Genomic DNA, 24,412 nt, shown 5'->3' with positions numbered 1-24,412 from the left:
TGGGGGTGGTTAGCATCTCTAACCCCCTCCATTGTTCAAGGTCAATTGCTGTTAACCTGAGCCTAATCTGTTGGGGTATTATCAGAACCTTTCTCACCTGGAGGAAGGGATTTACCCAACTCGAGCCCATCCTACCCATCCTGTCCCACCTAAGGGGTGAAAAAAGGAATAGAAACACTCATGAAGTTCACAGTCCAGAGGCGCAGGCTCACCGAAAGACGGAGACCTGCTCACAGGGCTACGGGATGCCTCCCCTCCCCGCCACCCCATCACCACATCACTGCAGTTCCTTTTACCCACTACATCTTGTCTGTCAACAAAATTACAAGGCACACTACAAGGCAAAAAATACAATTTGAAGAGACAGAGCAAGCATCAGAACCAGCCATGGCAGGGAATTACCAGACTGGAAGTTTAAAACAATTACGATTAATAGCTCTTTACAACACTTTATTATATTCTCTCCTGTTTCTGCTTCTCTAGCAAAGTCCTTCTGTAGGTAAAACCACACCTTCTTTCTCTTACTGCCAAAACATTGTGGTAACATACTATTTGGGGCTCAATGGACATACCCCAAACCCCTTCCAGGTCCCTAAGGGGGAAGCCGGCCCTTCAGGGTATTCGTGGGGGCAGACCCTGGGCAAGGCTACCAGGTCATCTTACTGCACCCTTCTTACCCTGATGGAGGCCTTTTACCTCCACTTCAAATGTGAAGCACTGACTAGCACATCACTTGTAGAGAACACAGACAGCCAGAGCCCCTTGCTCCCCCTTCTCCTGCGTACAATGCACATTTTTAAGAGGGGTTTAAGTATGCAGCTGTCAACCAACTCCAGGCCCCAGCACTGCCATTTCTCCCCCTTGGAAAAATTTTCTCCTGGAATGGAGAAACTTCACATCTTAGCTGTGGGCACATATAATCTCACCAGAGTCTTAAAGTGAAGGACATTATGGTTTGCTAAATCAAAACCAGATAAAGCAGTCATGCCTGCCTGCCTTTTGTTTTGGGCCCCAGTCTGTGATTTCTGTATTCACCAGGCAGCAAAGTCTACTGGCTATGAAATGGTACTTTCTCTTGAGAGACTTACCAAACGCTAGAACCATGCACACCACCTTCAGCAAGCACAGGCTTCACGTTCAGGTTCCCCTTCCATACTTTTTAAAACCATTTAGCTCAAATTCACTTTGCACCAGTTTGCTAGTGATGAAGAAGTCAGAGCACCAGCTTTACAATTCAAAGATTTGGGTGTGAGTCTGAACCCGTTCTGACCTGCCTATGGCCTTGAACATGTTACTGGGCCTCCTGCGTCTCAGTTCATCCTCCAGGACAGGGCTAGCTTTGTCCTAGGCAGTCACACAGGACCCCCACCCTTGGAGGGCCCCACATGCACTCTGTTAATGCTCTGCAGTCACCATCTTGAAATTCTTAATTTTTGTAAAGGAGCCCCTGTTTTCATTTTGCACTAGGCCCCATAAATTCTACAGCTAGTCTTGATCCATTCAATGGGGATAATAATCATTTCTACCTCAGGGGTTTGTTCTGAGGATAAAATGTATTATCCTAGATAAAATTCCTAGTATAGTACCTGGTACACGTTCATCTCTGCCACTTACTGAGTACTTGCATGTGTCCTAAGTGAATGCTGGTTCACTCCCCCCTGCCCAGTCTCTGTCCCTGTTTGCCGAACATAGCACCCAACGATGGGATGGCATAGTCTGCCCAGGTCTGTAGAGCCAGGGCAAGGCCCCCTGCAATAGCTCTGGCAAGCTGCTCCCTTCTGAGCTGTGAGTGCCCCCCTAATACGTGGGCTCCCTGATGCTTCTATCAGAGGGGGTGCAGTTGGCAGGGGAAAGCAGCCCAGAGAACACACGCAGGCCACTGTGACCTCTCACACCAGCTGTGGCTCCAGCAAACTTCTTACCTCTACAAGTCAGCTTCCTTACATGGTACTTGGGGGGACTATCCTTGTTCCCTTAGCCTCATCTGAGCACCAGCCTCACCTGAACACTAGGAGCTCAGCTGTCTTGTTCTCCATGGGGAAGAGCAGGCTCTTTAAAAACACCGAATGAGTAAGTGAATGAATGAATGAATGAGTGAATGTGAAGGTCCAACCAATGCAAGCCAAGCCTGTCTCCACAGAGTACTGTGGGTCCCCATATTCACATGCCCTTCCTTTCCCCCACCCCTCCCAGTGGACTCAGAGCCCCTCTTGGCTCAGCCCACTGGCCTGTTCCCATCCTGCCCTGCACTCCTTGTTCACTCTGACCTGTGTGCACATGGAGCCCCCTGCCTGGTTCACCAAGGACCATTCAATGCCTTCTCTCATGGTTCATTTCTTTCTTTTTCTCATGTTGCCGTTCATCCAGGTTCACAGCGAGAACTCTGCCGGGTGCTTCTTAAAGCTTGGGCTCCCCTCTCTCCTGGGAGGACTCCCTCCACCCCCCTTTTCCAGCCTACAACCGACGCCTGATCTGCAGGGAACCTGGGTCTTGCTTCCTCTGATCATATGCTGAGACTGACTTGTCATTTGCATTGCTCTCCTTAAGCTTCTATAAAAATTCTCATTTTAGTGAATTAATTTCAGCTATGGCTGAAAGTCCTGAGTAACCTTCTTTTTTTTTTTTTAATTTCATAATCTTTTTTCTTTTCCTTTTAGTACAAATTCTATAAATTATCCTGACCCACTCTCCTCTTATGGTGGCTATCTCCCTGACTCAAAGGATAGAAAGTAGGCTTCACTTCCCATAAGTTATCTCATTTCACCCTCTAGCCACCCTACGGGAGGTATTTTTATCTCTGTTTTGCATATGATGATACTGAAACCCAAGAGGCAACCAACGTGACTTGCAGAGAGCCACAGCCGACCCCTCACACGCACACTCTTGGATAGCGGGGTTTTTCTAGGAAGGGCTCGGCCAGGGCTAACCTGCTTAGTAGGCAAGTGGTTAGGACCCATGATGCTCTTAGAGATACACAAAAATGTGTGTTTCTCTTAAAATCAAAAGGAAAAAAAATGAACTTTTAATACTAAATATTACATTTGTCTTTAGACCAATGCCACTATAAAATACAACTTTTAATCTTTCGGGGGGAAGGGATCCATGAAGGTAAAGCACCCAGGCCCAAGAGGGTCACCCTGCATCCCTGCCTGGCTCAGTGCACTCGAGCCCAAGGGGCTGGGTACCCACTGGTCCCTGCACTGCCGCTGTCCCTATGGGACTCTGTCCTGCTCCCGGCACTCTGACCACCTTTGCATGGCTGCCCTACCTGGAATCCTCACACTCCTCCGCTGGCAGTCCTGCCTAACCCTGCAGAGCCCCCCCGGGCTGGCCGGCTGCCGTGGCTGTTTTTGTGCCTGCCCTTTACCTCCACCCTCAGGAGATGCAGTCAAAAGTAAATGCTTACCTTTTTTTTTTCTTAACATATATTGCATTATTTGTTTCAGAGGTACAGATCTGAGATTCAACAGTCTTGCACAATTCACAGCGTTCACCAGAGCACATACCCTCCCCAGTGTCTATCACCCAGTCACCCCATCCCTCCCACCCCACCCCCCACTCCAACAACACTCAGTTTGTTTCCTGCGATTAAGAATTCCTCATATCAGTGAGATCATATGATACATGTCTTTCTCTGTTTGACTTATTTCACTCAACATATTACCCTCCAGTTCCATCCACGTCGTTGCAAATGGCAAGATCTCATTCCTTTTGATGGCTGCATAATATTCCATTGTATATATATACCACCTCTTCTTTATCCATTCATCTGTCGATGGACATCTTGGCTCTTTCCACTGTTTGGCTATTGTGGACATTGCTGCTATAAACATCGGGGTGCACGTACCCCTTTGGATCCCTACTTTTGTATCTTTGGGGTAAATACCCAGTAGTGCAATTGCTGGATCATAGGGTAGCTCTATTTTCAACTTTTTGAGGAACCTCCATACTGTTTTCCAGAGTGGCTGCACCAGCTTGCATTCCCACCAACAGTGTAGGAGGGTTCCCCTTTCTCCGCATCCCCGCCAACATCTGTCGTTTCCTGACTTGTTAATTTTAGCCATTCTGACTGGTGTGAGGTGGTATCTCATTGAGGTTTTGATTTGTATTTCCCTGATGCTGAGCGATATTGAGCACTTTTTCATGTGTCTGTTGGCCATTTGGATGTCAAACCATGAGAGACGATGGACTCTGAAAAACAAACAGGGTTCTAGAGGGGAGGGGGATGGGAGGATGGGTTAGCCTGGTGGTGGGTATTGAGGAGGGCACGTTCTGCATGGAGCACTGGGTGTTATGCACAAACAATGAATCATGGAACACTTCATCTAAAACTAATGATGTAATGTATGGGGATTAACATAAGAATAAAAAAAAAAAAAAGTAAATGCTTGAGGGGAGCCAGGACTCACTCTCTCTCTCCCTCCCTCTCTCTCTCTATCTTTCTCTTACTCTCTTGGCTTTTTAAGCCATGTAATTAAGTTGATCTTCACTTAAAATTAAAAGAAAAAAATAGGTTTTCTTTATCCTGTTTCATTATTACAGAAATAATTCATGTTCACTGTAGATATATGTTTATATATATATATGAGCAAGAGGAAAGGGGTAAGAGGATTCTCTCTAGAGTGGCGGTGACTTTGAGATACCCAGATGACAGCTGGAAGGCAGTTGGGAGAGAGATCTGGGCAAAGATAAAGATGGTGGGGGGGGGCAGGCAGGGGCTGGGGGAGGGAGGCATGACGAACCTCCTGGGGCTGCACGGATCACTCCGGATGGTGTGGATCTTCACACAGGCACAAAGGGGTGGGTGTTGCTGAGTGCCTGCTCTGTCCTACTCCATACCCAGTGAGGATATACATGGTACCTTGTTTCATCCTGAAGACGTTGCACGGATTTAGATATTATTAATTCCCGTTTAGAAATATGGAAACTGAGGTTCAAGAGATTGTGTCCCCAGGCCCTCACTGTGCACCACTGGCACTGTCCAGCTTTGAGCTCGGTGTATCTCCCTCCACCTGTGGGATGCGGCACCCCCCGTGCCGGGAGAAGGTTGCCCGTGACCCCATGCTCTTCTACTCGGCTCTTTGCAGCCCGAGGTTGCTCTCCTGCCTCGGAAGAAAAGGCCTTTCTTTATCCACCTATCCCAGGCTGCTTGTGCTCAGCTCTACCCTCCTCTGCCAGCCCACACCTGCCGGCCCAGCAGCTACTAATGAAATGTCCATAGTGGCACACAAGGGCCGGGTTGTGCCCTTGAGAGTCCTGCCTGCCAAGGCCAACCCACACACAGGTCTCACTTTCCCCTGGGGAAGCAGTGGGCAGCTGCCTCCTGGGTTCACTGCAAGGGCACTGGGAGAGAATAAAGACCCCACCAATTTCTAGCCAATTCCTGGAATGCCTCCACCACAGAACCACCCCTGGACTGGCAGCTTTGTCTTTTGTTAAAATATTTCAAGCCACAGGACCATTACTGCATTGTGTGTTATAGTTTACTAGGTCCTTTCAAATCTGTTCCCCATCTTCATTCAAGAGAGACTACTCTCCCTCTTTGGAAATAAAGTAGGCTCAGAGGAAATAAAGTAAATAAAGTAAAGCTCAGAGAAGCTAAGTGACTTATAAGAATTCACACAGCCAGCGGTAGTAGGTGGAGCAAGACTGGGACATAGGTGTCTGATTCCTTTGTGAGTGCACTGTTTGTACCACAGAATCTCATTCCTCGGATCCTTAAGTGGGGGACAGGATGGGGGTGATGCTGAGGAGCTGATGCTGGGACTGTAGGGTCACCAAAAGGAAGAAACTTTGCCACTGGCCCTACATTCTCTTGTACCTTCCTGTAAACGCACGTGCATACAGATACACACACACACACACACACATGCACACACATATGCCCTTTACCTTCCTTGCAGTCCTCAGCAACAGACTGGTGTCACCGCCAGGTTCAAGGCAAGGAGGAGCTCTCTTGGGTTCTAGTTTGGCCTGGGGCAGGGTGAACAGACATTTAGTCTATGGGCCCTACTGACCTCACAGAGATAGCTGGAAACAAATGTGAGACGTGCTGCCTACAGCATCTTTGGCCTCGGGCATGCTTTCGAAACTTTTTCCTATGCCACCAGTTTTCAGACACTGCTCCCATCTCTTTGCCTCAGTCTGGTATTTCTGCAGTACACCTGACTATTGGCAGTGTGTTCTGCTTCTCAAAGCCTCTTCTGTCTGTGCTCTCATCTGAGGTCAGTGCAATGTTCAGGCCGGATCCCCTTAACCACCCTCCTCATGTGGCAGACAGGGACACACAGGTCTAAAGAAGTCAGCAAGGTTGTTTTGATGATTTGGGGTTTGGGCTCAGCATTGCCTCTTTCATGCCTTCCCCCTTTGAGTCCATCTAGAATCTATTAACAAAGACAAAAATCGATTAGTAAGCCCATTAATAAAGGCAGCCTTCTCTCTGGCAGGTTATCGATGCAACACCTACATGTACCAGTGGTTAAATTCAGGGCCGGTTTCCAGATTTGACCCCTGTACACACCCCTCTTCACTCCCAGCCAATCACATCATCTGGGGTCCCTTTATAAGTTCCAAGTCTTCAGGTACCCCTTGGGAAGCAGGTGACACAAGCCATGAGACCTTCAGCTTTCTAGCCACTTCTGGTGTATCCAGTCCAGAGCACCACTTTCAGATTACCGTAATTCAGTCTGATGCACTTTGATTTTGATCCAGTGAACACCACCTGTGTGCAAGGGACCACACAGGAGATACAGGGGACACAGACCCTCTCTTCAAAATGTCTTCAGCCTAGTTGGGGAGCAAGACCCAAGAACATCAGAGGGCAAAGGAATTCAAAATACCCTTCAAGCCACTGGCCACACCTGGTTCAGGTGCATGCAGCTGTGCAGGTCCCCTCTGGAATAAAGGTCATGTATCCTGAAACTCCAAAACAAGTAGCTTCTCATCTAGGGTCTCCACCCCAAACACACACACACACACACACACACAAAGTAGTGTCACAGCTACAAGTCTCCACTGCAATTATTTTCAGCAGAAATAGTATTTCCACAAAATAAATTCTTAGATGAAGTCTGGAAATATAAAAGAGATAAGAGCCTATCTGATGTAGTTGAGTTAAGGATGAGAGGTGGGTGACCACACTCCAGGGGCCCCTTGTGATGGTTCACTCTCTAGTTATTGCTGGACACCAAGGGCTTCGTGTAACCCAGTCTGCAAACTCCTTCCTGCCTAGTGCCTGGTGCCTAAGCCAGAGTGGTTCATTGACATCCAGTCACTGTTGGTTGTCAGTGATGATACTTGGGAGCTTGGATCTCAGTATCTTTCCGTTGTAGACATTTCCATTCCATGAAGCCATAAAATGTTTTCACTGTGGTTAAATGTTTGCCTACAACCAGACTGTAATGTATGCCCAGGTGTCCATCACTCTACCAATTAATTCCATGAGGACAGTTCTTATCAAACTTCAGAACCCCAATGCTCAGAGTCCATGAAGAAAATCTGAGAAGTAGGAAAGGAAACTGGACAGAAGAGTTGATTATGAAAGCAATTTATGCACAAATTTTTACTAAACACTATACATTCCTGGTTCATCAGTAGAAACATCCATCCTTCTCAACTGTCCTAGGGATTAAGGAAGAGGCAAATAAAGTATAAGACAAGATTCCTGCCCTCAAAGCATTGTTGGGCTTCTTGGAGCAGCAAGACACACATCGTAACAGGAAAAAAAAGCAACCAATCCTCCTAGGGAGACATTTCTTATCACGCGAATTCAGGTTGCAGATCAAATTGCCTATGTCTTGTGATTATTCACTGAAATAGCTAAATAGATATCTAGCTATCTAAAGAACAACTTAAAGTAATATAGCTCCCCAAATGTAAATTATGACCTAATATTAGCTAATATTGGTAGGTAATTATTAAATTATGGTAAATTTCTACTGAGCTAGATACAATTTTATCTTGGAAACAAGTTGTCAAAGATCAATGTTGATTGTTGAGAATGTTCTAACTTCAGGGAATGACTTCAGTAAAGACAAATTACAAGATGTAAAAAGGAAGAATATCATGTAAATATACGGGGTACCCACGCTATGCAGGGTGATCTGGCCTGTCTGAAGAGCTGAGCAAATGTTTGCTGGTCATACTCACCAGTAGCCACTGTCCCTAACTGTGAGGGGGGTGCTGTGGGTGGCACCCCCATCTTCAGGACACAGGACATTGCTGTGAGTGGCAGGGGCATCCAACCCCTAGGCTGTCTTTTAACCTCTGCACACCACCACCATTCATATGTGCAGAATATAGTGAGTTTCCAAGGAGAACAAAGTTTTCTTTCACAGGAGGAGGAAAGAAAGTTGGTTCAAATGGGCTTTTTAACTACATTTCCTTGTATCAGGCTCTGGTAATTCCCCCTAGGACATTTCCTATCTAAGAATCATGGAGCTTCCGAAAGACCTTTTGGAACATGCTATTTTAAAACTGATAAGAACAGATACTACACTTGATCTTAGTGAAATGATATTTGTAACTCACTGAGAAAACAAACAATGCTGGAAAAAGTCAAAATCCATCTTGGAGGACAGTCAAAGGGGGACAGAATCCACAGTTTTCCTTCAAAGTTCAGAAACCCTGAGGCTGTGTTTCCCATTCAAGAGCACTTCTGGGCCATTTATTTCCTGAGGCTTTGGTCTCCGCCTGCCTATTTTCACTGTTCTTTCTTCCCTCTGTTTCCAGGGTGGTGCTTTTGGGATAACCCAACTCTGAAGTTGTACCGCCTTGGAGGCACAATTATCTGAGTTCCTGGCCTTATCTTGCCCTCCTTGTCCAGGGGCTGTGGGAACAGAAGTCTGACTGTCTGGGCAGATAAAAGGCTGACCTCTCACTGCCCTGCCTCCTGCCTCCAGGGTCCCCCATGGTTCTCCTTTGAGCTCCCGTGAGAGGGCCCTCTGCAAGAGGGAATGAGCACAGGGTGGCATTCTCCTCTGTCTCAGTTCATGATATCTCCTTCTGAGCCAACAACGCCCCACTCAGGGACGCTCGGACTGCAGCAGGACACTTCCCAGACCTCCTCTGGCCTCCCTGCACCAAGCCCTTACGATGCAGCCAGCTCTGGCCATTTATCCTATTCTGGGACCCAATGCCCCAAGGGCTCAGGATTCCCTGAAAAGTCCCTCTGTGACAGGGCCTGGACAATTAGTGCAATTGGCCAGAGAAGATACATAGAGCCAAGTCAGAAAGGCCCAGGCCACTGCCCTCACCAGCACAGATGGCTTTGACCCTGTGCAAGGTTTAACTCAGAAGCAGGACCCCACCCCTCCTTGCCACATCGCCAGCTACTGTTGGCTCCACCACTAAGCCATGAGGACAACCTCAGGATAGTGATCTCACCCCCTTTGGTCTCTATGTCCCGATGTTTGTGTACCCGCCACCCCACGGGATGTCCAGGATGCAGTGAGCCCCATGTGTCACCAGACTCTTTAATCTGTAGAAGGTGGCCACGGCAGTGGACAGCGAGCCTACATTCGAACAGCTGTGCATTGCGCAGGTGAAAATTCAGGCCTTCAGTGTGATAGACCTGGGTTCACGGTGCAGCTTGGCCACTCAATGGCTTCCTCCCTGTGGACACCTTAAAGGCCCAGGCTTAGCATGGGACAAATAGTATTAGCCTGAGTGGGAAGAGAGAGACTCAGTGATACAGAGACTTAAACCAGGGGTCTGCAAACTAAGGCCCACAGCTCCAATCCAGTCTGCCACCTGTTTTTATAAATAAAGTTTTATTGGAACACAGCTACTCCCATTCATTTGTCTATGACTGCTTTTTTGTAAGAGACCATATGGCACTCAAAGCCTACACTATTTACCACATGGCCCTTTATCAAAAACGTGTGTCAACTCCTGACTTAAACCAACAGGGGAATTTCTAATGGCTCAATTTCCAGGACTAGAGCCCATCTGGGCCCCATTGCCTCTCTCCAGGGAAACCACCACCCCACTGATGAATAAGAAGCCATGGAAGAAAGACCTGCAGTCAAGGTCAAGGACCAGACATCAGACAGGGAGGCCCACGTGGGCCAAGCTGAGAACACACAAAGTGCCTTGGTTCTCATAACTTGATCTGCCAGTGCCCAAGCCACCAAGGGGAGGGCCACTCTTGCAGTCTTCACTGTCTCTTGTCCTCCAGTCACCCCTCTGTCAGTACAGGCACTCGGGGCTCTGCTGCTGCCCTGCAGAAAATTCTCACCTCACCCTGACAGGGGTGGGAGGAAAGGCAACACATAAGACAGGCTCCGTCTGGGATCTGTAGCTGCGGGGCCAGCCAGCTCACTTCCCAAGTTCAGAAAACAGTGCTTCTCATCCACAGCCCAGGCAAGGAAGAGGGATAACTCTCCACATGGCAGGGGTTGGCCAGGTGCATTGTCCCAGACCTTATTGAAACCTCTCACCCCCTCGGGAGGTTATCACCTCTCTTTTCAGATTTGGAGCTGGATACTCAGGAGTGTTTTCGCATTTGACCTGTTATAAAATGGTGTCCCTGAGTCTACACCCATGTTCTTTGCCTACGCCACCGACACCAGTTAGCTGGTAGGCCAGGAATCACATTCCATGGCCATGTATTGAGGACCAACTGTGTGAGGTTCTAGGGATATGACAGTGAACAAACTAGCAGTAATCACAAAAGGGAGCTTATATTCTATGGGGCTTGGACAGATAGACACTAGACACATGGGCATAATGCTCAGTACATCAGACAGTGCCAAGTGCTAGAGAAGACAATCAAATCAAGAAGGGAGATAAGGAAGGCCAGGGATGAGGGACGTATCATTTTATTTAATTTTTTTGTTTTGTTTTGTTACATAAATGAATTCATTTATTATAGGATAGCAATGTTTCAAATGGTAGAGCTTCTACTGGTCTTTCAGCTCCTTCAGTATTCTGTCACTTCTGTGACGGCAGAAGTGGTGTTGTAGGTCTAGGTGCCAGTGGCTACAGTTTTCATGTAGGAGCCACAATGCCAGATCCCCACAGCTCGTCTTTTCATCTTGGTTTTTCCATAGAAGGAGCAAGTGTACTTGGCGTGCTGGCTTAGTTCAGTCTTCTCCACCATTTTCCTGAGGAAGCACCATAACGGCTCCCATATTTACCCACGATTCAGACCTTCTTGGTGCATTTAGCCATGTCACCACAAACTAGGTCTGAGCCCAGAGAGGCAAGGGAGGTACCATTTTAAAGAGCATGGCCAGAGAAGTCTTCACTGGGAGAGATGATGTTTGAGAAAGACCTAAAGGAAGCCAGGGAGTCAAACAGGAATATCTGAGAGAGGACATAATAGGTAGAGAGCATAGCAAGTGCAAAGGCCCTGAGGTAGAAGGAGGCCTGGCCTGATCAAGGAACAGCCAGGAGGCAGTGTGACTGGGGGAGGAGGGTGGGAAGTGGTAAGAAGGAGATTAAGACCGACAGGGGAGGTGGCAGAGAGACAATGGGACTATCTCCCAGCACCTGTTGTAGCAGCTGGAATTCCACTATCCTCCCAAATTTTGGGGTCTCCAAACCTCCTACTAGAATGCTTCTGACCCTGATAGAGGAGCCCTTGAGCATCTCAGCTAATGCTCCAGCAAAAGACTAAGAGCGAGGCCCTGAATGAGCCATGGCATGTGGTGAGAGTGCGTGGGAGGGGAGAAGAAGGTAGGGACCTCCTGAGGAGTGCCTGAAACACAGGAAGATGGGAGACAGGGGGGTACTGTAGTACCAAGACCCCCATTTGTCCTCAGCTGTCCTGAGAGATGCCTTAGTTGAGCGCACACAGAGGCCAGCTTCCAGAAGCCTCTCTGAAATTGCTGGTTGCACCTTCTGGGTCTGAAGGTTTTCTGCAGGGACTGAGTATGAGTGTAGGGTCCGGGGCCCCATGCACCTGCAGTTCACAGGGCACTCAGGCCCCTGATGGAGCAGCCTGGAGCAAAAGGATGTGGATCAGCCCCTCACAGGCAGCTCTGGGTCCATGGAAACCCTGGGGGTACCAACCCAGCATAGAGCACAGAGCAGCAACCTTCTCCCCTGAGGTGGATGGTCTGGCCTAGAAGAGGGTGAAGAGAGAACATGCGAAAACACTCCTGAATATCCAGCTCCAAATCTGAAAAGAGAGGTGATAACCTCCCGAGGGGGTGAGAGGTTTCAATAAGGTCTGGGACAATGCACCTGGCCCAACCCCTGCCATGTGGAGAGTTATCCCTCTTCCTTGCCTGGGCTGTGGATGAGAAGCACTGTTTTCTGAACTTGGGAAGTGAGCTGGCTGGCCCCGCAGCTACAGATCCCAGGGTGTGCACAAGGGTGGTCCATCCTGCTGCTTCTGGGGTCCAACCTGCCACCTTGCTGGAGAAGAAGGTCCCCGTACTATGTTCAGCCTCACCCGGTCTTCCCTGGCAGAATGAAAGTAGAGCCCAGGAATGCAAACTCCTTCTCCTGGAAATCAGAGAACTGAAGAGACCAGCTCAGGCTCAGACAGCTCAGATTAGAGCCCAAGATTCCACCACCTCAGGCTCTCCCCCCACCATCCCCACCACCCATGTGCAAGATAGAAATTAATACAACTTCCCCTGCCCAGGCAAGTCACACTAGCAGTCAGGTTCATAAGAGTGGGAAAGATGTTGAGAGGTTATTTGCACCTGCTTTATATCTGCACACTTTTCTGTTTAGTCTGATAAGCAGTCCAGACAGCAGTTCAGTTAAGTGACCAAAGCCGCTTAAATATAGACACAGGAGTTTGTCCTGTGTGCCTCCTCCCCTCAGATAATATGATCCCAGCACGAGAATCCGGCTTCTACGGAAGTGATCGACTCGACTTTTCATCTTCACCTGAGGACCCTGTTGGAAATCAGGCCCCCTGGGCAACTGTTGGTGCTTGGAATCACCGGCACATAGCAAAGCCGCTCACACTTCCGATCTCACTCTGTCCTCGCCCAGCCTGGTACAGCGGAGGGTGGAGGGGTGGAGAGGGCATTAGCATTTATCCAATGCTCTCTGTACCAGGGTGCCAGGGCGAGCTGTTCATGTGCGCATCAGGAAGGACAGTGCTGTTACACACCTGCTTAGAAGAGGAGCCTGGGGTCCTCACACAACACAGTAACCTGAATGTTCCTGGAAAAGATGTAAAGTCTGTCTCAAGGGCACACTGATAGCACCTGGTCAAGCCAGCACTAGGATTCAGGTGTAACTTGATCCCATAACCTTTGCAACTCTCCAGGCTCATGGGCAGGCAGGCAGTATGCTCCTCTCTAGGACACCAAGCGCTTTACGTGCCACAGTTCTAAGGAAACAAATGCTTCAAGCTTAAGCATTGCCTGCTCCCCCCAACACACGTGCGCACACACACACACACACACACAGACACCCAAGTCCGGAGATCTGAAAGGCAGTACCCACCCTCACTGAGCTCAGGTCTCTGTAAGCTTCAGACCCAGTGTGCATGAGGGTCCCCACTCACTCTTGCATAGGGAAGCCTGTGGTGCCTTGGCCCGAGCCCCTCTCCATCTGTACCAGTAGGGCTCGGACTCACAGGCAGGCAGCCAGCTTGACTGTGTCTGAGTGCAAGGACATCATATTTCTTCCGAGGGCCTTTTTCCCTCCCTTTCATTCACACTGAGGGCAATGGAACCTTCACCCAGGCCTGCCTCTGATAAGGCTCTAGGCGGTAAGAAAGCAGAGCTGAGCCTCTTATCAGGCAGCTGCAGGGAGATCCGGTGCCTGACCTGGTGGGCCTAGGGCTGATAAAGTGGGTCTGGGCCCAGCCGCTCACCAGCTGCTTTCTCAGACCTGTCCCCAGGGCCCATCCCCTCAGAAACAGGGGCAGTGAGACCCAGGAAGTGTCTTTCCATTCCTAAGCACCAAATAGACTTCTGGTGGCCACAGGCAGCAGGACCCCATGAGGAGCAATTGAGGTAAAGGTTTGGCAAGGAGGGTTGATGGAGAAGGGGATGCTAGAGAGTTTTGGGGGAAGTGGACATGGCAGTGAGTGCTGCATTTCAATCTGAGCCACTGAGAAGACCTTTCTCTCAGTAAGCTTTGGATAACCACTGACTTACTATGTGCAAGCCACCTTGTAAAATGCCAGGATACCGAGATGAAGATGCCATGGCCCTCCCTGCACCCCCAGAGTTGTTTTGACATACTTGGTGAGTCTGTCCATAGTAACAGGAGGTCACTTCCACTGGGAGGTCAGGACAGACATCTTCCTTGATGTGTAGACATTCGTTCCCCAGGTAGGCCAGGTGGAGTGGACATTTCAGGCAGAGGGAACAGCATGAGCCAAAGCCTAGAGGTGTGAAATAGAATTAGAATCCTTGTGACGTACAATGGGCTCATTTAGGACAAGCAGGAAGGTTGTGAACATGTGAGATAATGTGAGAATTCAGGCTAGCTTGTGCCTGTGGCTCTGCGCTGGTGCCCAGGAGATCCTAGGGTTCTCCCTGAGGTGTATCCCCCTTAGAAAACTCCCAATCTATCTGGTGAGCTGACAAAGAACCGAACAGTCTATGGAGCTGTCTTGCAATATTTGGGACATACTCATACCAAGAAATTTGTTGTTGTTTATCTAAAATTCAAATTTAACTGGTGGTCTGCAATTTCATTTGGCAACCCTAGGAGGATGGGACCTGGGCATGGGTGTTTTTTAAAGGGTCCCATGTGATTCTGATGTGCAGCCAGAGTTGAGAACCACAAACAAGAGGCTCCTGCTTTGAGGCAGGAACCCCATACTCAGTGCCTCAACTCCCAGGCAAAGTGCCTGGGTGCAAAGCCCTCTGGATAAATGAGCACTCCTAGTCTTAAAAAGCATCCTTATTTCAAGCATTGTCAAGATCCCCTTCTTACTCGGGGCTCCTGGGTGGCTCAGTCGTTAAGCATCTGCCTTCGGCTCAGGTCATGATCCCAGGGTCCTGGGATCGAGCCCCGCATCAGGCTCCCTGCTCGGCGGGAAGCCTGCTTCTCCCTCTCCCACTCCCCCTGCTTGTGTTCCCTCTCTCTCTCTCTTTCTCCGTCAAATAAAAAAAAAAAAAGATCCCCTTCTTACTCATTCATCCCATCCATACATGGATGCCTCTCACAATCGTTAAAAACCTATTTTTTACGTAAATTTGAAAATCTGAAACACATCCTAGTATTTAATACTTTAAGTGATGTATTTATTTTGTAATAATTTATTTTACATAATTACAATATAATTATGGTATAATTATGGAAGTTATTCATTAACTGTATATATTTTAATACAAAATAATAAATAATTGTTCATAGACCTCCTACCTCTTCTATCACACCATCTCCTTCACTTAACTTCTAATCACACTCCTGTCAGAACTTCAAACTCTCTAACCCTCAAGACTCCTAGCCTTGTCAAGTGTGACTTGCTGGACCCCCCACCTCACACCTATATCTCTCTGCTCATGTCCACTACTCTCAGTCTTGTTAGTCTCTCATTGTGTCATGCTGATCCTTTCTCAGTGGCTTCCAAGTGCTCTTCTAAACTTGGAAGAGAAAAGGCTCTCCTCTCCATCCCTGTACTACTTCAGAATTTCTAGAGAATCTCCTTTTCCATAATCTCTCACCTGTTCATGTCCTACAATACAAGATGTAGTTTCTTTACCTGACCTTTAAGATTCTCTACTTCCTGGGACACCTGAGTGGTTCAGGCAGTTAAGCATCCAACCCTTGATTGCAGCTCAGGTTATGATCTCAGGGTCCTGAGATTGAGCCCAGCATCAGGCTCCATCATTGTCTCTCTCTCTCTCTCTCTCTGCCCCTCCACCACCTCTCATGCTCTCTGCTTTCTCTCTCTCTCAAAAAAAAAAAAAAAAAAAAAGGACTCTCTTCTTCCCATAATGAGGTGAATAATGAAATTTATTAATGATATTGAATGCGGTAGTGTTGGTGGAAGAAGCAATAAGACATGGAAAAGGAAGAGAGGAAAGTAAACCCAAGATATGTACTGGATTTAGCCATTCATATATCTCCTTCCTTCTCCTAAAAACATAGCTTCTATATTTCCCCCAAAAATAGATATTTGAAAGATATAGAATTAAAAATTGCATTTTTAAAAATATGAAACCATCCCTGCTAAACAGAATAAAATTATTTGAAATCTGCTCTTAGACCATCTGGCATATCTGGGAGTCCTAATCCTAACTAGTCAAACAGATCCAACTCTATAACAGGCTGATGTGTCTTTTGGTAACTCTGTTTTCACTCTGTTACATGGTTTGCTTAAGAAAGTAATAGATCAGTCTGACAGAATAGTACATTGTGTCTGCACTTACCCTTTTCCCCTAAGATTATGTGTTAGATTTCAACCCTGCATTTGATATGCTAAAATCCCTGATGAGGAAAGATGCATAAAGTCTCCTGTCCATATCAGCTGTATTAAAACATCCAATTCACCACTCCTGTTGGTCATGAAATATAACCAGTTATTGGACTTTAACCCACCTGCAAAATTCCAAAGTGAAACAAAGTCTAAGTTTGTTGGCTTTCTTGATTGGTCTCCAGGGCATTTATCACTTTCTATGAAAGAAACATTTAATTTAGATGGCAATTGATTTGTGTCATGGGATTTCAACTGACAAGAGGAAGAGTTATGTATGTGTTTATAGCTTCTTTGCTTTTAAAAGATTAATGTTAGGGAAATATAAATCACAAGATCTGAACGGGGGGCTGGGAAGACAGAACAGGAGTGTGCCAGGGTGATGGATTGAGATGTATTATAGAGCATCTTCATCAGCCAAAAATACAGTGGGAGGATGTGGTGGAGGGGTGGTGGGGTGGGTGCAGTGAAGAGAAATAGCTTTTCCTCCCCAAGCACAAAGACAGCACAGGGGCTTGACTGGAGGCAGCCAGCTTCCTGGCTCTGGTGCTGGATGCAAAATGAGGTGAATTGGTGACTTCCTAAAGCCCCTTTTCTGCCCTGATACCCAGAGGACAAAGGAAGGCTAATAGCAGAGTGGGAAGCATCTGGAAAACAACTATCCCAGGAGATAAACAAGCATTCCCTACCCCTCAAGTCACAAGCACTGTTCCCCTCTGCTACCCCCATAGGGGCCCTGCATCTAGGAGCCATATGTACGTACACACAAACGTGCAGGAGCTATGCTCAAATAAGTGGGAATGATAAGAAGAGTTTGCATGTGTTGGGCATTGCCTCTCTTGGAGCCATGCAGGTGCATCCTTCTGTATTGGTGAGTTAGCTGAACATTAGAGAAGGTCACATGCAGGTGGGACTCAGGAGCCAGGACCTATAGCCATACCTCTCTGGCACCACAATCCACACTCCCTGTGCTGTGCATCACAATGCCCCCTTCAATCACTTTAAGATGATTTCTGTAGAGCAGTGTGTTGATGTGCGTTTGCCCTTCTCTTCATCACTGCCCCAAGCAATACACTCCCAATATAGAGGTCAAAATATACCCTCCCTTTCAAACATTAGTCCAGCTTAAAAAACAAACCCCAGAAGTATCATTCACAATGCTAGCTAACAAGTATTGTATATAAAATCATACTGCACCATCTATATGCATCATCTCATGTCATCCTCACAGCTGCCCTCTGAGGTAGGTTCTTTCATGATCCACTGCATGTGTAAGAACAGTGAACCTCAGCACACCTCAGCCCAGGGAGGGGAGAAAGCCTTATCCCTTGGTGTGGGTGCCCTCACTGGCTTGGGAGGAGGAGAAATATTCCAGGGAATAGAAGAGGAGCCATGCATGCCTCCTACTCCTGTGGCTTTCCTTCCTTCCAGAATCCCCACCACAGTCCTACCCTTCTGGTCTATAATCTGGAGGTCCAGCTATCTCAGGGCCACTTTGGCCTCCCTTAGCACATCTTGGGGGAAAGTGGTCTTGTCTGTCTTTAGAATGTGGGCACTCATGCCCTTATCTGACAGGCACTACCTGAGGCTTTGAACCAAGATCCCCAGGCAGTAGGAGTCCCCTCCACCTCCTGTTCTCCCCACCCTGCTCCTCTCCCAACAGGAAAGGGCTCTGCCGCTCCTGTCTCTCAAACCCAGTGAAGGAAGGAGAAAAACACTTTTCCACATCCTGTTCGCCAACTGATGAGCCTTCTGGAAAGCCGATAACAAAGCATGGCTAACTAAATCATCATTATTTACACATGCAGCCTGATCGAGGACATTTAGTCATGTAATTAGGTACCTAATTATGCTGAAAATGCAATTATATGATTTTTTAAGTGAATTAAGTCCTCCAGAGAAGTGGTAAGGATTACTGCATGTGATCCAGCTGGGATCATAGAGGGCACGTCAGTGTGACCCTGGGCTGTGCAGAGACCGAGTGATCGGTACTTGAGTTACTTGTGTGAGCACATGCACACACACACACACACACACCCCCAGAGTCGGTTGGCTTCACTTCTGTGTCCCCAGGACTCCACACTTGCCTGCTGCATACCAGGAGCTTAATAAATGACATCCATTAATATCATTGAAAGCTTAGGGTGCATCTGTGGAAGGACTGTTTAATGGCTGACTTGGAGACTCTTAAGGAGGTTATTTATTTAACATGTGAGAGGCAGGTGTACAGAGAAATGATAAAAGAGTCAGCTGGGACATGTCAGAGGATATTTTATGCAACATCACTTATTTGTTTACGTAGCATTGTGTCAGATGTTGAGGTATATAAAATACAGTCCTTGCCCTCTAGTAGTTAAAAATCAGTGCGGAGGGCGCCTGGGTGGCTCAGTTGGTTAAGCGACTGCCTTCGGCTCAGGTCATGATCCTGGAGTCCCGGGATCGAGTCCCGCATCGGGCTCCCTGCTCAGCAGGGAGTCTACTTCTCCCTCTGACCCTCCCCCCTCTCATGCTCTCTCTCTATCTCATTCTCTCTCTCAAATAAATAAATAAAATCTTTAAAAAAAAAAATCAGCGCGGAGACAGACAACTGCAAAGCATGTTAATGGTGATTTGAACAAGTTGTTCAGCAAACTGCAGCCTTCAGGCTAAACCCAGCCTCTGGCCTGTTTTGATAGAGTCATGGTTTTTACATTTTTAAAATATTGTTAAAAAAAAACAAATAAACCAACAAATAAAACAAAGAAGAATATGAACAGAGACCACATGTGGTCTATGTAAAGCCTAAAATATTTATGAGAAAACTGGCTGCCTCCTGCAGGAATAGAGGAAGGAGCACATAGGCCCTTTGCAGAAGTCAGGGAAGGCCTCCCAGAGGAGGTGACATGATCTAAACTTGTTGGCAGAACAGGAGTTTGCAAAGGCCCAGAGTTGAGATGGCATGGTGCATGCTCAGGCCTCCCAGGAGCTTCCTTCCAGCCAGGAGGCTGAAACATGAAAAGCAAGGATAAAAGGCAAATTGAGAGGATTTGTACCTGAAATAAGGGCTGTAGGCATCCAGAAGTTCTGAAATGTCAGGCAGTAGAACTTGGACTAGATCAGCAGAAGAACCAACAAGCATCTGGCCAGACACAGAGGCCTGCACCCAACATCGATCAGAGGGAAGGGACAGACGTCTCAGCTTCTCAGGCCCCTCGTGGCCTAGATGCCACTGACTTTAGCCTTTGAATCATCAGAAGGTCCCTCTGGGGACTGAATGACCGGGGAGAGAAGAGCGGCTGGATGGAAGAGAGAGACACACACAGACAACTTTGAGAGTGCCCCGGGCCTCCCACACACAGACACCAAGGACACACGTGCCCCAGACCTCTCCCCTGTGGCTCAGTGCTTCCCCCGCTGACCAGGCCCTCAGCGCTGCCTGGCATCTCTGTCCCTAAGCCCCTGACCGCCTCACCAAGTCCCCTCCCCTCAGCCTCTTCTCCCATGGGGGAGGATCAGCCCGGCTCCCTGAGGATGCTGATTTTCTCCCCCACGTTCTTGTGCCACAGGGTAGAGTGTGGAGACAGAAGCTACTTGCAAGGCACTGCTACCCGTTTCACCCTCAGAGCCCCTTCCTGCTAAAAAGCCCACATCCTGTTCTCTGGGCTGAGGCCATTGCCTCTGCTGCCTCTCTCACACACGGCCACAGTCATTCTTAATGCTGTGCACACACACAGGGGACTTGCCTCAACTGCAATTCACATCAGCCACCAGCTCCTATGGTCACTCACTGGCAGGGGACACTACGAGTGACCCCAGTCTCCATTTCAGTCAGCCTGCCTTCCAAGGGTCCCCGGCACTCCTAGCTCGTGCCCATGTCCACTCAGGCAGTTCCTCAGCCCAGGGGCGCCCTTGCCTCTGCAGCCTGGCCGCTTCCCTTCCTTTTTCACCTCCTCCCTTCTGCAGCTCAGATTCTGCAGCCCATCACTGTGGTCCTTTGTTGTATGTCCTCAACTCCTACCAGTAATCACTAGAAAGTATGTTCAAGCCCACCACTTCTCACCTCTCCCACTAGAGTCCAAGCCACCATCCCCACCATGATCCCCTTCCCCTGTATAGTGTAATCCTGTCAACATCTCAGTTCCTGCCACTCCTTTGCTCAGAATCCTCCCATGGCTCCCATCTACCTCAGGGTAAGAGCTGATGCCCATACAGGGCTCTCAAAGCCCTACGTGGTCTAACCCCAGTTCATGCTCCAACCCTGTCTTCTACAATTCATTTCATTACGGCCACACCAGCCTTCTGACTGGTCCTGAAATATGCAGAGCTGCTCCCACCTTGGTGCCTTTGCACTTGCTGCTCCCTCTGTGTGCAACACTGTTCCCCAGATACCCTCATCCTCCCCGCATTGCCTGGTTCAGGCCCCAGCCACATGCCACCTTCTTCCTGATGCCCTCCAGGCTGCACTGTTTAAACTTGCAGCCCCCACCCTGAGACCCATCCTCTTTTCTGCTTCATTTTTTCTCTTAGCACCATCTAGCACACTACAGAGCTTATTTATTTCTCCTTTGCATCATCTGTATTTCCTCCCTAGAACGTGAACTCCAGGAGGACAAGACCTCTGAGCTATTCGTCTACTGGTATCACCCAAGCTGGTTTGGGTTGAATGCTCTCTTTGTCTTTTCTCATTCTATCCTGTTGGCTCAGTCTAGATACATCCAACTTCTCCATGCTACATGCCTGCACTCAAACATGGCCATGGCTGCAAGCACACCCCACTCACTCACACACAAACACACGCTTGCACACTCACACTCACACACGCTCACACTGACCAGACCCACCTCAGCGCCATGACCACAGCCTGAGTGTGCTGTCCAGCAAACCACCACCTTTCCCTGCCTCCACTCTCTCCAAGCCTCCCACATTCTGTAGAAGGCTCCGTTTCAGTTTATCTCACTGGAAAAAAAGAAAAAGAAGCACTTCAAGCACCAAAAGCACTTATAGAAATGTTTTAGCGGAGCTTTGCTGTGAAGGGCACGAGAAAGGGGCCAGGAGCAAGAGGGAGACAGGATATCAGGGGAGGCTTTCCTTTTCTTAAGCTTGGGGATGGTCATGTTGCCAGAGGTGATCTGGTGGAGGGAGCCGATTCAGTGATGCAGGGGAGAGGAGAGGATCTCAGCAGAGGTTAGTAAGAGATGGGTCTAGCACACACGCAGTCCATGGACAGCAGCAAAGGGAAAGCTGAGATCTTCCTGACACAGTGTTCCCTGCTTTCCTCCTGGTCCTCTGCCTTCTCCCTTCCAGGATGCTCTATGGAAGACCACTGACTCAGCTTTTACTCTTTTTCCTGCCCTAGGCTGTCAATGCCACTGAGACCCTGGAGGCCCTAGCTGGGTCTCCAGCCCTTATTTGTCCCCCAAGCCCCAGGCCCTGTGTACGGTGACTTGAAGGCTCTCTGGGCATAGCATCCCCCCCCAATCACACTGATCCCCCCGCCCTAGTGAACGAAGACCCAGCCTTCCCGCTCGGGCCAAAACCTTGACTCTTCCTCCTCTCTGTTTTCTTTTTTATTTTATTTTTTTTAATTTGCTCACCCTACATCTAATCCAACAGCAACTCCCATGGACCCCAATTCCAGACATGTCTAAAATACCTCCGTTCTTCCTCAGCAGCGCCACCACTGTGCAGGCCTAAGCACCTGCCTGGGCCACGGCCGTAGTGGCTCCTCCCAGCCTCACCCCCACATCTGTCCTCAGCACGGCAGCCGTGGCGGCGCTGCTCATATAAAACAACCCAAACAGCCCCGTGGGAGACCCTCCCTGGCTTCTTCCCACCCTCTCAGACGGAGGCCATACTTCTTGCTATGGTCGAGTACCGCACCTTCTAGCCCCCCGGTCTCTGGCTCAGCCCAGAGCTCCCCAAGCCTGCCTGCCCCGGCCTTCACACTGGCCAATGTCCAGCTGGAACACTCCTCTTTCAATTTCAGAATGAGCAAGGTCCATTCTCTCCCTGCTTCACCCTGTATGAATCGGCTCGGGCTGCTCCCACAGAGTACTGTGCTGTGGCCTGGAAGACTTCAATAGCAGATGTTTACATAGTGTTCTGGAGGCTGGAAGGCACTGACAGATCCTATATCTGGTGGGAGCCTGCTTCCCCGTTCATAGATGCCCATCTTCTCTCTAGATCCTCACGTGGTGGGAGGGGTGAAGGAGCTCCCGGGGTCTTTTTATAAAGGCATTAACCCCATTCGTGAGGGCTCCACCTCCCAAAGGCCCCACCTCCTAATACCATCCCAGGGAGGGCTTTCAACATATGAATTTTGGGAGAACACAAACATTCAGTCTCTAGCACCGCCCAAAAGCACTTCCTCCGAAAGGCCTCCCTGATCACTCTCTCTCTTCTCCTTTCTTTCTGTCTCATAGCATCTATCGCCACCTGGATCCACATTTTTCATGAGCTTTTGGCTGCTCCCTCCTCTAGAATGGAAGACCCTGAAGACAGGGCTTTGTGCTGTGCACTGTGAGATCCGCAGGCTCTAAAACAGGAACACAGTAGCCATTCAGAGACTTTTGCTGGATGAATGATTCTGGAATGAGCTTTGGAATTAGACGGACCTAGATTTCAATCCCACAGCTTATCCATCCACTGTGTGAACTCAGGCAAGTTACCCAACCTCTCTGAGCCTCAGTTTCCTCGACTGTAAAGTGATAGACATTATAACATCACCTCAATGATTCCTGTGAGAAACGGGAACAACACATGCAATTGTAAAATGAGCCCCCAAAATGGTGACAATGACATCATCATCCACATCAGGAAAAAAGGGTTTCAAGTAGGAAAAGAGAGCCTCAGGCAATCAGGATCCCTGGGGAAGCGGACAATGTGGAGGCCAGAGGGGTGGCTGGCCCAGGCCTCAGGGTGTGAAAGGGAGAGCATATGAAGGCCACATGGACCCATGGGGGTTTGGGGATGTCTTGAGAAAAGCTTCAGAGGCAGCCAGATGCCCAGGGTCACTGCAGCCAGAGGCTTTATAACACCAGCCTCTGTTCTTTCCTAAGCTGAAGAGATCAGGTCTTCCCTACGTCCCCATGCCTGAAATCAGGATTGGAGAGAGTATCACTGGCCTACTTCCTGGGTGAGCACTGTCATTCTGAGCCTCACACCTCATTGAGAAGCACAGCTGCTCCTTACAGAATTATCTTCCCTGTCGTGGATCCTGCTTGCCATCCATGTGCTTGACCTTGGGCTAGAACAGTCACATAGCTGGGAAGCTCACAAGCCACCCATCAGTGGTTAGGGCCCGTGACTTAGAAACGCCACTGCATCAGGCCAAGGAGGAGCCCTACAGGGCTGCAGGTCCCGGGAGGCTGGGTGTATGTGTGCGTGTGTGTATGCCTGTGCACTCATGTGTGTGTGTGTGGTATAATACAGGAATTTCCATGAAGACTCAAAGCTGAGGAAAGGGAACAGCAAGCACGCTTACATTCTAAACAGACACCAGACACATCCTAAGTGGAGTCCACACTCGGGCAAGCACGGTCACCCAGCTGTGGTCTCAGAGAGGCTAGATAGCCTCCCGGAGCATCCCTGAGGGCAGTTGTGGGAGAATACAGCACTGCATCGTCCTTGTCTCTCTAAGCGGCTTTCAGCATCTCTCTACCTCTGGCCAAGTGAGGAGGACCCGAGAGAGCCCCCAGAGCATGCAGGGCTGGTGCCACAGAGGAGCTGGCTCTGCGTCCATCTGTGCAGCAGGGGCAGCAGCAGCACATCCTAAACCTCCCCTGCTCTGCAGGACCAGGCCCAGGGGAGCTGGGTATGAACCGTCTTCAAAGCAGCCCACTCACAAGAGCATCATCCAGTCTGGACAGGGGCCTGCCGAGGGGTCAGTCAGCTCAAGGCCCACCGGGATCAGGGGCAGTGCAGCGTGGACACACCTGCCTCAGCTCTTCCCAGAGGCCATCACTCTGCCCTCAGAAAGAGCCTGCCCAGTCCAGGGCTCCCCCACCAAGACCAAACAACAGGTGTTGCCCATTAGGTAGAAAGATGGTTCCCTCTGGCCTGGCATCTTCTCCCCACCTCAGCTCTGGA

General features: G+C 48.9%; 1 protein-coding gene and 1 pseudogene across 1 annotated transcript in view; one reads left to right on the top strand and one right to left on the bottom strand.

Annotated features, from left to right (window-relative positions):
* GYPC (glycophorin C (Gerbich blood group)) overlaps positions 1–24,412 on the top strand; it is a 43,058-nt gene that overhangs the window by 5,765 nt on the left and 12,881 nt on the right. The gene's annotated exons all lie outside the window — the stretch shown is intronic.
* Positions 10,902–11,172, bottom strand: LOC110585683 (annotated as a pseudogene).

The sequence above is a fragment of the Neomonachus schauinslandi genome, chromosome 3, assembly GCF_002201575.2.
Source record: "Neomonachus schauinslandi chromosome 3, ASM220157v2, whole genome shotgun sequence".
NCBI lineage: Eukaryota > Metazoa > Chordata > Mammalia > Carnivora > Phocidae > Neomonachus > Neomonachus schauinslandi.
Note: the sequence above shows the minus strand (reverse complement) of the source record. Positions and strands in the feature narration are given on the sequence as shown.